The sequence below is a fragment of the Anopheles merus genome, chromosome 3R (assembly GCF_017562075.2).
Source record: "Anopheles merus strain MAF chromosome 3R, AmerM5.1, whole genome shotgun sequence".
Classification (NCBI taxonomy): Eukaryota; Metazoa; Arthropoda; class Insecta; order Diptera; family Culicidae; genus Anopheles; species Anopheles merus.
This window is the reverse complement of record NC_054084.1, coordinates 36,275,102-36,290,605: the sequence shown is the minus strand read 5'-3', so window position 1 is coordinate 36,290,605 and position 15,504 is coordinate 36,275,102. Positions and strand designations below refer to the sequence as shown.

The 15,504-nt window shown below is 41.2% G+C and overlaps 1 protein-coding gene across 4 annotated transcripts in view; it reads right to left on the bottom strand.

Moving 5' to 3' along the window:
• Positions 1–15,122, bottom strand: part of LOC121596155 (Kv channel-interacting protein 4-like) — a 71,338-nt gene extending 56,216 nt beyond the window's left edge. For 2 of the 4 annotated variants that reach the window (XM_041920842.1, XM_041920845.1), the window contains exons 1-2: positions 15,019–15,122; positions 9,104–9,294 (exon numbers count right to left, since the gene is read on the bottom strand). The gene's annotated coding sequence lies outside the window, so the exon portion shown is untranslated. Of the gene's footprint in view, positions 1–9,103; positions 9,295–14,868 lie in introns of all 4 variants that reach the window. The other 2 variants (XM_041920843.1, XM_041920844.1) reach the window with 2 other exon arrangements.
• Between the last annotated feature and the right edge of the window lie 382 nt (positions 15,123–15,504).

Here is a 15,504-nt window from a genome sequence, read left to right as displayed (position 1 = left end):
TCAACTTTAGTCCAAAATGATGATTAGGTGCTTTTCGAAACGTGCCGCTACAGTCGACACCCATTCACATTTTGATGTCATCGTTAGGTCCAGTCAATATTAGCCCATTTCATAAAACCCTTTCCACTGTAATTCCATACTTACACCATCATAGCAAATAATGATGCCGTACACAAACCATGCCTGGTTCGTGCCCAGTGTGCACCTATCCTGTAATACGCAGAAGGCGGGGAAGGGGGTTGGCAGGGAACCTAAATCCCAAACGTCCCAGCACGGAAACTTGTTGAGCGCGACCAGGCGCCTCCATCAAGCCGGGCGCAAAACGCACGCTTTGATGTAGCCGAGATTCCGAAGCTTACGTTGAAGTGCTAATGCTTCTGCCAGCACTTTGGCTGTGCAATCTTTTGCAAGGTGGAAGACCGGTTCGAACCAGCGGAACAACTCTTTCCGCGCCCGTGTGGCGTGAGGCACGCTATCAGAATCAGTGCGACCGTGCGCTCGGGCGTTCGGGCAACTCAATTGCACGTTCACATGCCACGTAAAAAATGCACGAAATAATCCATCGTTATACGGAATGGAGGATGGGAGCGAAAAGAAAACACATACGAGCACCCGGTTCCTGTTATCAAACGGTTCCTAATCGCTAACAATAAGTGCTAATGTCCGTCTGAAAGGCTAAGAGATGCTATTAAACCGGTCCATTTGATTGTGTCGAAAGATACACGAACTTGTTTTGCTTGCTTTGCTGTACCACATCCGATTGAATCGAAACTCTCGCCATGCGAAATTTACGGGAAGGATCAATTGCATGTTTTTCTTTCTTATTCTTTTGCCTTTTCCCCCCGAAGAAAGCTTTTACAATTTGCACACTTTGCATTTGCCCTATTCCTATTCCTCAAAACCCACGCTGTATCATTTAGCGGAATTGAAAAGGTCGTTAAAACCAATGCACAGACACACTGCTGGCCTACACCATCGTTAACGAGAAGCAAGTGTTACAAGTGATGCGATTAAAGCGAAGGTGTAATGAGCTGTTAATAATGTAAAATCGAAATTCAATACACTCGGTTGCGTAGCCCTCCTCCATAAAGCTCATCGCGGTGTGAAAATGAATTTTAAACGATTGCTGCTACACACAAGTGCTCACTGCGTAGCGCGGAGGAAAAAATAACATAAAACACGTTTCTCGGTACGGCAGAAGGTAGTACAGAAGGTAGTACAGTCACAGAGTGAAATCGAAATCCAGTGACATCGAGGTGAGTGAGCTACCCACACACACACACACACACACACACACAGACAGAGAATGTTTATGTTTCATTATCGTCTCTTCGGCCGGGCAAAGATCATATTCTATTATTTTCTCACTGCCTCGAGGTATGGTGCAGAAACTGGCAACCGGCTGGAAACGATACTATAAACGAGTTTATACGAGTGGAAGAGGGCAGGCGAGTGACTCTAACAGTCTGATTTAATGACACGTTGCTTCCCGTGTGCTTGTGCTTGTTATTGCAGCATCTAATCGTATTAAGTCACATGCTGGACCAATCGATTTGCAGAAGGATTAATTATGCTGGAGTTGGAAATCGAACATAAATATTGATCGCCGGTTAGCGTGATTAAATGTATGAAACTGATTCCACGTTAAGTAAGCTCGCTTTTTTCAGTTGTGTTTAGATCAATAAGCATCTATGTTGCACATTATTTCGCTGAATTATAATAGTTGGTTTTCTAATTAAGTATTGAATATCGATAGAGGCTAACGCCGTGACCAGACTCTAATGAAAATTTTAACAAATGAAATGTAACGCTTCGTAACGCTTTTTTTCGGTGGACCAATTTCGTTCAACGGAGGTACCGTGGTAATGTCGTCAACTCGTACGGCTTAATTGTATGCTCGTCATGGATTCAAGCCTAGAATTGACGGTCTGGTACTGACGGTATGCTGGCATGCCCGCGTAGGACGTTACGCCAAATAGAAGTAGAAGAAGTGGAATTTCGTTCAACCCATTGGCTAAGCGAAATCCAACTGAAATCGCTGTATGTTTTGTTCTACAGTGCAAATCAACAATCAATTTTAAATTTCAGTGATTTTTTTTTTAAGTTTTCTCATCCAGATTTTGGTACACAATACGCAGTTTGTGACAAGCGTTAATTTTCGATTGTCATTTCGTTTTCCTTACGATGGTTTTTCAGTGTGTCTGGCCTCGGTCGAATTATTATTGAAAGATAAGTGATATATATATTTACTGACTATTTACTCAGCAGTCAGTCAACTTGGTATAAGCCCACCTGTATATTATACCCACTTAGATAGCTGCTCGAAAACTGGGATACAATGAAAACAGCTGACAGGCTGAAATTTCAGCCAACGAACTTAAAAGGGTCCCAAAGTCAGAAAACAAAGTAAAATGAAATAAAGTTTTTATTTTATTTTATTTTAGTATATTCTATCTAATTTAGTTTGAAATTTCGTTGATTAGATTCATCCTACTACACACATCGCCAGACATTTTACCATGTCGTAACATTTATGGTTTTCTGAACATGGTTGCATACAACATTTCAAGTGCAGCATACGCTCGTTAATCTGCACCTTTTTAATCCGCACGCTCGATAATCCACACTTTTGACAATCAAATTCATGAGATGAAACAGTGTTCGATCAAAATTAGTGAAATATTATTTAAAAAAAATATCTTTTAATTTTTAGAATTATAAGCTTTTTTGTACAACATTAAAATGTATGTAATGTAATAATTATCTCATGAAACGAGATAAAAATAAAAAGTTTTTTAACACATCAAAGCGTCATTCGATAATCCACACTCGATCCAGAGCGGATTACCGAGCGTATACTGTACATTGCGCCAAATACAACATGGTGAGAGAAAGGTCAACAGCACTAATGAAAGAAGATGCATTCATCTTATCCACGAATAGAGACAGGGGAGAGCGCAATCTAGAGCGTAAGGTGCATTTGAGAGAATTGGCGAAAAAAGTGTTAGTGAAATGCGGCGATATGACGAGCATTACATTTTCATAGCCAAAAAAACGTGTAAAAATAATAATAGCAAATGCCATTAGGAGATTATACGGCTTTTAAAATAAGAAAAGGAATTACTGATTTGAGTTGTAATGAATAAGTAAATTAAAAAGCTTTGGTTGGAAGTACACAAAAAAAGTAAATTACATTTTGACATTCGATATCTTATTGTACAAAAAACACACATTTTCTTAGTTTGCATCGAAAACGCAAGCTTAGCTTTCGCTCAATGTGCAAATACATTTTGAATTGAATCCAAATACGTAATATAGAATAAATAAAATGATTGTGTAAATCACTCATTTTTACAATCCCCTTCGGCTGCGATCCCATTACGTTGACTAACAATCACAACAATCGCACTCGCATCATTAAATATTTGACTTTTCAACTGCACTAAGACTACAGACGTCAGATACATTTTCAAGGTTAGTATGTAAATAGTTCCCACCCACACCTGCCGACAATTCCTCTTTGATGTGTTACTTAAAATGGCTGAAACGATAAGAACTGGCCCGCGACCTCCCAGCTGTATGCATTATAGAGCAGCGCGAACGCTCCCCGAGGAAAGATTCCGGTTTGTTGCCTGGCTGCTCGTAAAACGTTTGCCTCGGGGAAATGGTAAACGAAGAAGGAAGCTGTTTTCCTCCCTAAAAAGCCTTTTAGAATTTTCAATTAGATAAAACAGGAGTCACTTTAATACTGTATCCGAGTATTGTGTTTAATACCTTTAAAGGCTATCATTTTTTAACTGGATCTGTGTGACTGTGTGGCTGTGTAACATGTGTCAAAACTACCTAAATCTATATTGTTCAAATTTTGCTAATCCAACGAAGCGTGTCAGGGGACAGTTTCAATTAAAACCAATCTTCTCACTACACCGCTCCACCCAAACCATCGTACCACAACGACACAATTTCGCGTGTTTCCCGAACCGTTCTCTAATGTCGTTGCAAAGTGCATTTGCTGCTTTAAATCACATTAAATGTTCGCCCTCACCCGTACAGCGTCCCAGCGCTGCTAGCTGTTAGTTGACACGGGACAGTGCTTGCCCGCGGCTGCAATGCAACGGAACTCACCCCCACCCGGGCTCCCAACACGATGGAATATAATTCAATAAAATGCACAAGTGCAGTTACGCTCTTTCCCTCGCTGCCTTATCCAGCGCAGCTCCATCGCCGGTACCAAATCATAATTAAATCTAACGATAGCTATTAGCGCGGTTTCAAGTGCCGACGCAGTTTTTCGCTCTGCGAGCAGCAGGATTTGGTTTGGCTTGTTTTCCGCCCGAAAAGTGGAAAAGTTTTTCAGGGCAATTTTCCACTTCACCATGAAGTGTGCCAATTTCACAGTTCGTGTCTGCGTGTGTGTGTGTGGGAGCTTTTCGGAGTGTTTGGCGATGCAATTGGCATTCGTGTGGCTTTGAAAGGTAGCTTTGAAGCTTCATCAACCAACTCGATTGACCATTTTGATTGCGTGGGTTATTGAATGCGGAGTTATTTGCGGACATAAATTTTAATCTGTTATCGAGTCGGTTGTTTAAAGGCTGTTTTGCCCGGATGGTTTTTTTTTCACCCTCGTTTCCGTTCCGATAATAACTCGCAGCATGCCGCAGCTCTCGATGGAACGCATCGTGAACGGGACATTTATCACACTTATGCGTGCGATGCTGTGTGAAGGGGAACAATGTATGATACAGTGTTGCTATCAACCGCCCAATACCACCGGGCGTCCGGTCCGTCCCTTATTGTATCGAACGTTGACACTTGTGGGTTGATTCCAAAGCGGGCAGAGCGAAAACCGAAGGCAATAAATTATCGACCATAAAGCACGCGCGCCCGAACGACCATCGACCGCGTGCGTGCTGGCGCGAGCGTTGATGATGTCACGTTTATGCGCTTATGCGAGATGATGAGGGAACGAGTATAGCTGTTCCCGTTGCGCCGGCAACCACTGCATCGTTGCAACGTGCTGGGCCGCAATGTGTACGCGGTGTGTTAATCAGAAAATGCTTGCTAAATTACTAAACCATTCAATGTAAAAGGTTATAGATTCGAATCTGATAATGATCACATTGAATTATTTCATAATTTTTATATTTAACTTTTTAATAAAAGTTTCAAAATTAAAACCTTAAATATCTAAATATTTTTTTAAAGTTTTCACATCATTATAACCAACATTGAATACTTTGTTTTAGCTGCTTTTTTGAAAGCATTACATTTATGAAACTGTAAGAATGTACAAGAAACCCCATAAAACCAATAAAACAGCGATCAATAAACAACGACCAGACATGTGTCGATACAAAAAAAGTACACGGAAGATCCTTGAAAGCGATAAAATGTGCTGATGATATCAACGTGTCATCAGCATCAACAAAACCATCGCGTGAATACTCACAATCACACACACACATACATATACATACACTTGCACAAACTGTTGACACGGGTGATGATGCATCTCGGTGCATTCTCGGGCTTGCATGTTTTGTGCATACTGAAAATTTAATCAATGTCATTTAACACAACCGACCCTCCCCACCACCTTCGCTGCGCCCGTGCACCGAACGCATCGAGAATGAGCCGGTTCCGATCACAACTTACGCAACTGTCGACGTTCGGGCAGGGCATTTACGCGAGTGTGAACAGGCAGCTGTCGTCAGCATGGTTGGCAGAGTTTGTCGAATTTCCGCGCATTCCTCTCGTATTTTCTCGCAAGCGCTCGAAGCGACTCGAAGGGACTCGATCGTAAGTCAATAAATTAGTACCGAACCAGGCAATGGGTAGCGCGAGTGCTGACGTAGCACTGGAAAGCTGAGTGCATAGTCATGTTTTTTTTAGCGCCAGCATCTATGATGCAATGACAGAAGATGATTCGGCACATACGGTAAGCTCGCTAACACTTACTGGCAGTTTGTTTTTTTGAAACTTTTGTATAATACAGTAAAGGATATTTATTTGCAAATAGTTTCCTGTAAGAGAGGTACGGTCAGTAGGTACTAAGTGAACAGGACTACCGAATGCAATCAAAAGGTTAAATGAAAGAGAACTCATTCAAGAGTATATCTAAATATTAGTCTAAAAGTTTGTGAAATGATTTGATTACTATTCTTTCTCTGGAGCTCTCTATCTACTCGGCTACTAAGTCTCTAAACGAATTGATCTTTTTGTTTTTTGACTCATAGTTTTTTTTTCTTTTTACTGAAAAATTATTGTCATCAGCTCAAAACTTTAAAACATATATTATGTCCCATGATCGACCATGAAAAAGCTATAGGGTTTGAAGTTGAGACAGCTGTCATTAAAAATAATGATATGTAAGCAAATTTGCAATATTTACCTATGATTATTGGCCGGTCTGGTGATACAGTCGTCAACTCGCACGACGTAACAACATGTCCGTCATAGGTTCAAGTCCCGAATAGGCCGTGCCCCTATACGCAGGACTGACCATCCTGCTACGGTAACAATAAATCACTGAAAGCCAAGTTCACTTCATTAGTGGGTACAAAAGCAGGCCTTGACCGACAACGGTTGTTGTGCCAAAGAAAAAAAAACTATGATCATTACAGCTCTACTTAAATTGACCCATCAGCCACAGCGAATGCGTAGGTCATTCTCTTCTCTTCATCTCTGTACTTTTTCTCAGCAACTCTCAACAACCGAAATAGTAGCGAGTAAAAAGAAACAAAACCTACTGCAGATACGGCACTGTCACCGAGATTTAGAAGAAGCTATTGAAGAATAATTTCAAACGAAAATATACTTTTTCTTCTTCTTTTAGGAGTAAAGGCCTATGCGGTATCATGCCAGCTTATACAGCAAAGCTAGAATTACATTCGAGTGCTCGAAAACACGGGTTTGTTTACATTTATCCCAAGGTGCATTAAAGAGACCAGGTGATGAAATCTGGAATCAAAGTGTATGTAGTCCAGGTGGTCTCTTAGCATTTTTTTATAACCAAATTTAAATATCACTTTTTTACAGAACGAGTGAAAACTTTTGCTCCAACGAGCTTTCTGGAGGCTTGACGAATACTCAAAACACTCTTGCAATCTTCATTCAGAAGCAGAAGCGATAAAAATCAGCCTTCTAAATGCATACACCTTGGGATAAGCCCACCTATATATTATACCGACTTAGATAGCTGCTTGAAAACTGCTATACAATGCAAACAGCTGACAGGCTGAAATTTCAGCCTACGAACTTCAAACGGAAAGGGCCCCATTATCAGTATATTAGGCATTAATTCTCGATGGCCTATTGAAGTGAATACCTTCAAGCTATGACCAACTATGCTTGGAATATGTAAAACCACTTGGCATGAACAAAGCTCAAATGCAGTTAAGCATACATTTATCTTAAAATATATAAGCATTCATGTAGATTCTATAAGTATCCAATGAACATCCGAACAAAACATAAAAATTTTAACATTAAAGGAAATCGGGAACGGATTTGCTATTCAAAATGGCTCTTCAAAATTTTAACAAAAGTTTTTTTTTAAATATGTTTAACGTCAAACAACGAAATTTATTAAAGTTGTTACAATCTGGTTCCCATATCTAACTGATTTAATACTGTAAATTATCGCTTAACCCCTTTCCTCGATTGTTTGATCTTAAATTGTTAAACAACAAAATAGATGAATGGATGAATGAAGCAATGAGGGATAGAAAATCGAATACACTACGATTTCATTTACATACATACACTACGATTGTATTTGGAAAACTGCATCTTTAGTTTTGCATTTTATATCAATATGAAACATTTTCAAGGCTTTTAATTCTTCCACCTTTATTATCAGTGAAATAAACAGTTTTGATAATTGCTGATAACTCCCACAATGTGCTACTTTTATAAAACGTGTGATAACGATTTCAAGGTGCAACTTTTTGCCAACAATTGCACTCTACCAACAATTCCAGTTCTATACCATCGGACAATAAACGCTCACGATAATAAAGCACCACAACCTGCACAATCATCATCATTTACGATTGTCTCTCAACAAAAAAAAAAAAACAAGACCACATCACCCGCTAAACCTCGTAAATTATTCATTTAAAACTTTGATCATCTCACACTATCCACTCCGTCGGATCGTTCGTTCGTTCGTTCGGTCGCCTCGCTCAACAAGCACGAGCGAGCCACGAAAGTTGTTTTAATGGAAATCGTTTCGGTACACACAATTAAAGTGACTTAAAATTAACAAAAACCAATGCCCGAGCAGCAGGACCCCGGGCTGCGTGCGGTGGAATTTTATGTTGCACAAGCCGGCCGGGCTCACAAAAACTTATCAACCAGTGAGGACTGTTTCGTTTGTTTTTCACTTCGGTGCAGGGGAGCCGAATGCGATTTTCGGAAGGTCGTATCGTTTGTCCCCAAGCCCCAAACCATGGTGGGAAAAGGGGGGACAAAAAAGGGAGGAAAGCTCATCCGGTAGTTCATTGCTCGGCACTGGCTCTAAAATATACACCCGCTTCAGTGTAGCAGATGGTAAAATAATGAAGCAGGAAAGGGATAACGAAACAAACAAAAAAAAACCTACACAGTAGAGAGCAGTAACAAAGGTGGTTTGAAAAGAAGAAAGGAGAAAAAAAAACAGCTCGACAAAGCTCGGTCTAAACCCCCAGGAGGAGCGTATAATTTGCCCCGGCAGTGCAGTTGCAATCTGCAATCAACGTTACTTACTGCACCAGAAGGGGCTCCGGCAGCATTTAGCGACGAGTTTCGGGACGGGGTCGCAGGACAGGTCGCCCGCATCATAAAATCTTGTGCATAATGTCAGCCTCGGCAAGGCAGTAACGAGCCACCGGGCCCAGGTTACTGTTGGTGGGCGTGTTTTCCTTGCCAAGAGAGTGGCAAGAAGCAAAGCCTGCAGTGACAGGAAGTGAGTAACAATCTAATGCCACCGGCGGTTTCCTCCCACCAGATCTTATTATATCACCTGTGTGTATGTGTGTGTGTTTCAGGGGCAAAGGGAAGGGATGGTTTTGAGGTAGTTATTTGGGAAAACTTTTTCCATCTGCTGCCTGTCTTGGCTTACCTTCGGTGCAGGTTGTCCTGGGCACGGCGTCGCTATTAGCTCGCCGCTGTTCGCTGTCGTCCACAGTACGTCCACGTTTCACACCGTTGCCGGAAGGGACGGTTCACACTGCTTTTGCACGTGGTGCAAAAATTTCCAATCAACGAGCACACACACACACACACACACCTGCTGACAGTTTTACACAATCACTGTTTCGTAAGAAAATTGATGTTAATGTGCACTTGGGGATGGAATGTCAAGGATGAAAGCGGAAGGACGGTGCCGCAGCGCTACGTCGTTGTGTTTGCTAATGGTTATTTTGCAACCATGGGAGTAGTGTAATGGTATGCTGGTTCGGGCAAGTTTGTGTGACACACACACACTGAGCTTCGCATCAGCAGTTCAAGCAGAGTGGCAGTTACATTACTTCTTGTGACATGTGTCAAAACGTTACACTCATTTCACCTTTTTCACGGAAACGACTCTACACTGTTTCATGCTAATCTTATCCTTTTGTATCCTTTGTTTTAAAATCACGGCGGATTAGGTTATAAATTTTCAATTTTCTCAACCCATTTTCCGGCGGCCAGTAAGAAGTCTTTTTCCTTTTTCTTGCACAAGCAAAACGAAGCGAAACAGACAAGTGGCACCCAAAAAGGCTGAACGGAGTGAAAAAGCACAGCCTTGTCGTAATTTATTCTTCATTGGCTTTTAAGCTTCCGGTTACCGGGACGCCTCCGGGGGAGGGTAGTGAACCAAGACAAGCAAAGACAAGCACACAACAACAACAAAAAAACCCGAGAACTGTGAAAAATTCACTCCGTCGGTGATTTGACGCTATCGGTCGTCGGCGCTGCTGCTCCGAGCGAAAACCAACCAAGCTGTGCTTTTTGTCTTGGCTAAAGCTTTTCCACAGGGTGTTATTGTTGTTGTGTTATTGTTGTTGTTGTGATCATCCGTTCCATGAGCAGTGTCAGTGTGCGTGCGTGAGTAAGAGGATGTAATCTTAACGTCGAAAAAAGATTTAAGCGAAATAAAGCCACAAGCGTCACCTAAAGTTAAAGGGGAGGAAATAAAGCGTTTTGTCTACCTTCCGCTCCAACCACTGAATCACAATGGAAAATCCAAAGGAAATACCGAAGGAAATAAGTATAAATGGAATTGAAAGGTGGAAATATTTTGAACTTAGTGCTTAATACTTGAACATTTGAAATATAACTTTAGGTATTTTCTTTAATTTTACTTTTTCTGTTGATTACATTTCACATTATTCGCATTGTTTTCCAGAATGGTTATGAAACATCCAAATATCATCAAAAATAAACAAAGTGCAACTCAAAGAAAACACAAACGAGACTCCATTCAAAATATTATAAATAAAATAAAGTATAAAAAAATAAAAATAATAAATAAAATATTAATAATAAACAAAAACAAAATAATAAAATAAATCATAAACAGAATGAGATTTCAACAAAGCACAATAAGTTGCTTTTACATATGAATAATTATATTTATGAAATAAGATCCAAGCCTACCAGCAAACCAACTCAAATCACAAAAGTACACTAGAATTACCTTAAATGTCTATTGTTCAAAAACAAAACAAATGAATAAACTAACCTAGTATTGTTTCAAAATATCTTTTGTTTCTTACTTCTTGACATTTCAGTATTGAAGGATTTATTTTTGGTTAGTATTGGTCCTTCGTAGCCTACATACATCACAAAAAAGGACATATAAATAAGCATTCCAATCATCTAAAGCAGTGATGTCAAAATGGTTTTGGGTCGCGGGCCAAACTACGGTTGAAAATGTTTTCGCGGAACGCAGTTGCGCCTTATTAAGGACTTATTCTTGGATTTAGAACCGTATCGACATTTTTCAGTAACCTCCAACAAATAATTTACGGCAAATTATGTACCATGCATCTTTCATTGTGAGAAAATTAGGTAACCTGGAAATAACATTATAAAAACCAAAACAGTTGATGAAATTCACCCATACCTTACCTCAGTGGCCAGACGCCCTTACTCGGAAATTTAATAATTCATATTCAACTCTCGAGATATATGCTAGCTTTGAGGCTACCTGGACAATTCTTTAATCCTCATATATCGACTTCACACAACGGCACACCAAGTACAAATGCTTCCTTTTTACTATGGTAAAGACTAATAACGTTAACTAAAATTTTACCTCTACATTGCCAAATATTGGCCAACTATGTGGCCTTTTGTTTAAGTACATGTTTTTGTACATGTCTGATCGAAAGCAACATATTTTTGAACCTCGCAAACATTTATTAACATCGAAGGACAGGTTGATTTTACTGGAATAAACACTCAAATGTTTTACATCAACACAGGTAAAGTATCAAAAGCAAAGGATGAATAAAAACAATTCTGATCTTCACATTCTTTCTATAATTCTCCTCCTTGCTCTTTACCGTCTCTTTTATCATTTGAGATGCAGTTTGTTAATGTATGCCTTATAAAACGAAAAAATATATTACATTAATTAGAATTATTTTGTTGATTTAATACAAACACAGAATAATTCAAGCGAAAGTGTTGAATACGTTTCAATCAAATGAATCAACGGATGTACCCGTTGGTTCACGTAGATATAGACTTCCTATTGAAATCATCAAAATACATGTAAAAAACAGTTTTCTACAAAACACAAGTGACTTGGAAGCATTTTTTTCTTTATACATCTAGTTTTGGACGATAGTAAATTCCATTTTATTTAGTGCTTTTGTAATGTATTCTCAACATTGCTTAGTAGACAATTTATAACGAGTGTCCCTTGTAACGAATTTTTGTAACAAGAAAATCAAGTTGCTTTACTAATGCCCCTTTAAACGAGTAAAATCTCGCATTTCGAGCAATTTTATTTTTATTCCCGATAAGAAATTATGGTCATTTCTAGACTTTCAATACTAAGAATCGTTAAATATCAAGTTACAGGGTTTTCCACAATTTATTGGCCAGTTAAGATGATTTTTTGGGCCCGTCTTACGATTTATTCATCAAATTCCATTGAATTTTTGTTTTTTTTTCCATAATTTATTGATGCTGTTATGAGGGATTCCCCACTGTATTTATTTAGTATAAATAATACACTGTATTATATTGTTTAAACAAAATTAATTTTGAATAAAAATGTTAACTTTATTTTCTTAAAAATATAAAGCTAATTTAACGATACATGAGTACCATGTTGTGGTTAAACAAAAAGCTATGCAAAGTTTCATTGTTTTCAAAACATTCGCGCCAAACTTTCCTCTACCCACCGTGCAAACGTGCCTTGAAACCCTTCCCAAAAAGAAAAAAAGTGAACGTCGGTGGTGACGATCCAACCAAAAAAGTAAAAAAAAAACGAAAAGAAATCATCCTCCCAATTTAGCTAAAGCTTGCCAGCACGATTCGACCTTGGCGTGGCGCGTCTTGCCGACTGGAGCAGCAAAACAAAGCATGCGATGAGATGAGAAAGTGTGTGCCTTACGTAGTGTTGACAACGATTGCCATCAGCTTTCGTTATCGCCCGTCCCCAGCCGTTTGGTCCGGCTTGGTGAAGAATGAACCGCTCGGCAAGCAGCCGCGGACAACGGAGAAATGGAGAAAAACCACACTTGAGGAAAGCAACAAAAACCAACCCACAAAAAGGCACAAAAGGGCATGGAAAGCCTCGATTTGGCCGAGATTGTGTCATGACGTTGGTGCGAGCCACCAGGGTACATTGTTTTGATATCCACCATGCGTGTGTGTGTGTGTGTGTGTGTGTGTGGCGGATTCTTGCTTGAGCTCACTTTTAGGCGCACTTTTAGGCGCACGGGCCTTGCTTCTGAAACTGGAACCGATCTCACGCAGAGCGGAAAAACGCAGTTTGATGTGGTGGAAGGCACAACAGCAAGCAAACGGCTCTGCAGCTGCAGCCGATTGTGCTACGGTGGCTGGCTACTCATTCGTAACGTCACACATATATATCTTATACACGCTTCCGGGGGAGGGGAGGCGTTGTGCACGTGAACCACTCCATTTCTATCCGGCGCACAGTGACTGCATACGAAATGCGACAAAATTGCCTGCTCTATTGTCGTTGGCTCGTGTTTTTTTAATCTGCAAAACATGCAAAGGGGACAATAAAACACAAAAGGAGCAGGAGCCACATTTTAACGAGATTGTGGCGAGGCTTCTTTTTATAATGTGTGCGATAATACGCCAAAACTCAATTATGTTCCGCTCGAACTGACAAGCACAAAAACCCCTCTCCAAAGCGGAGGTTTAACATAATTAAGTCGTTTTTAACCTGAAAAGAAATGGTATAGAAAACATTAAGAGCTACTAAGCAGGTTGAGTTCGTTTGAAAAGCTTTCGCCCTTTTACGTGAAAGCTTCCCATGGAGTCAGCAGAGGGCAATAATGCATCAAAAGAAAAGGTCACCACCTACGGCAAATGAAGTCATTATTTGTGCATCCCTTGTTTTAATTCAATCTCCCCCGGATGGGAACTTCAACCAACCAACAGACACCCGCAAAGAGCGCACTACAAAGGCAATTGGCAGCACCAGCTGCAGCTGCCCGGATCAAGAGATAGCAAAACACCGAAAGAAGCCTTCAATCCCCTTTTATCCGCGTGCGCTTTTGTTTGGCGAAGCAAAAATAAAGGTTTTTAACTCCGTGCGGGTGCTCGTCGGCACAATGGAATGTGTCTCGGCTGGCTCAATGCAGGGGGGGGGTTTCCCCACGACGGAATTTAATCTACGGTACGGTATGGACTGCGAAAAAGTGCGTCACAACCAGTCTCCTTCCCCCCTCAAACACCAACCGAGTGCGACCTGTCAATAAGCCGTCAGTGGCAGCATCCTTGCTACCGACAGCCGGACGCCTTCATCACCAGAGATCCTTCAGCTTCAGTGTATGTGTTTGTGTATGTGTGTGTGTGTGTGCTTACGACCTTTCAGCAACGCGCCACGTGAGTTTGCCACAAACGCAGCAACCGAAGGTTTGAGGTTCGAACATGTATAAAGCAACCTTTCCTACACAAACACAGACTCGCACTGTACTTTAATCGTTTTGGATGAAAGTCACACACTTCTACTGCCACCTTGCCATCAACCATCAAAATCGGTTATTTGTCGTTTCTGAGCTACAAACTCCACAGTACAGAAAAAATGACTGCAAACCGACGAAATCGAACACACAGACACGTGCACAAATACACACTCATAGAAATAAAAAAAATACAACCCTCACACGGGACGAATTTTTCTTTTTTTTTGTGTTCTTCTCTTTTTTGTGTACTTCTTTTTGTCCACTTTTTCGTAAGGAAGACCAATACACGATTGTACTACGCGATGGCGTACACGATTTCAACGCCAACTTATGAATCCTTGGGGTGCGCACACACCACAATCTTGACTTGAAATCCACCACCGTCTATGTACCCGTGTGTATACAGACACACGCACACATACAAACAGCTGTGTGTAGCGCATATTATTGTTCCACGCTTTTTTGACAGCCACGTAGCAGGCCTGGCTGCCACTTCCACCGGAGCACGGGAAAATGGCGCGCACATTGCGAGAGACGACTGTCGCACACATACACACACTCAAACACACAGTGCGCCCTGGCTGGGGGTTTGCTTCTTTCGGGTAGCTGTTACGGGCCACCCGTTTCTTCACCCCCCCCCCCCCTCCCTTCGTGGGTAAATGATACAATTTACGGTAAACGCTATGCTGGGAATAGAGTCACACAATGTTGCACTGCGTTTCACCTTTCCAACAGTTTCCACCACGAACACTGCCACCTCTTTTGCACCAACTCTTTTGCTTCTTAATCTTGACGCATCGATAAAAGAAAAGAAGAAAAAAGCACACGAGCAGTTGAACTTTCACACACTCTGGCGTATTCAAAACACACTCACTAAAAGGTGTCGGAGGGTGGGCAGGATTTAGACCGAACAACCTGCTACCAGCGAGCAGAGAGGAATGTCCGCACAGTTACGATGCCGAACGCGTTCTAACGACGGCAGCGGTCGGCAAGGACCTTTCTGGTGGTATCCATCTTCGGGCCTCGGCTCGGGTGTGCTGTGCTGTGCTTCGGCTGAAGCTTTTGCGCGTAGCAGAAAGAGAGTGAGAGAGTGAGAGAGAGTTTCCGCACGGCTGGTGGTGTTTGTGCAGTGCCGACTGCGATCCGCAAGCTTTGAAGCGTTCACTTTCACGAATCGCGCGCTTCCCAGGGACGCTACTCCATCTGCCCTCGGAGCACATGTGACAAAGTGTCATCGCTGAGAGTTCCTTTGACCTCTAGCGAGGTTTTGTTGCTGTTTCTTTCCGGCTCTGCTGTTTTTTGCACGTGTGTGTGTGTGGTTGTGTGTGTTTTTTTGTCTGATTGATGTCGTTATTGTTCC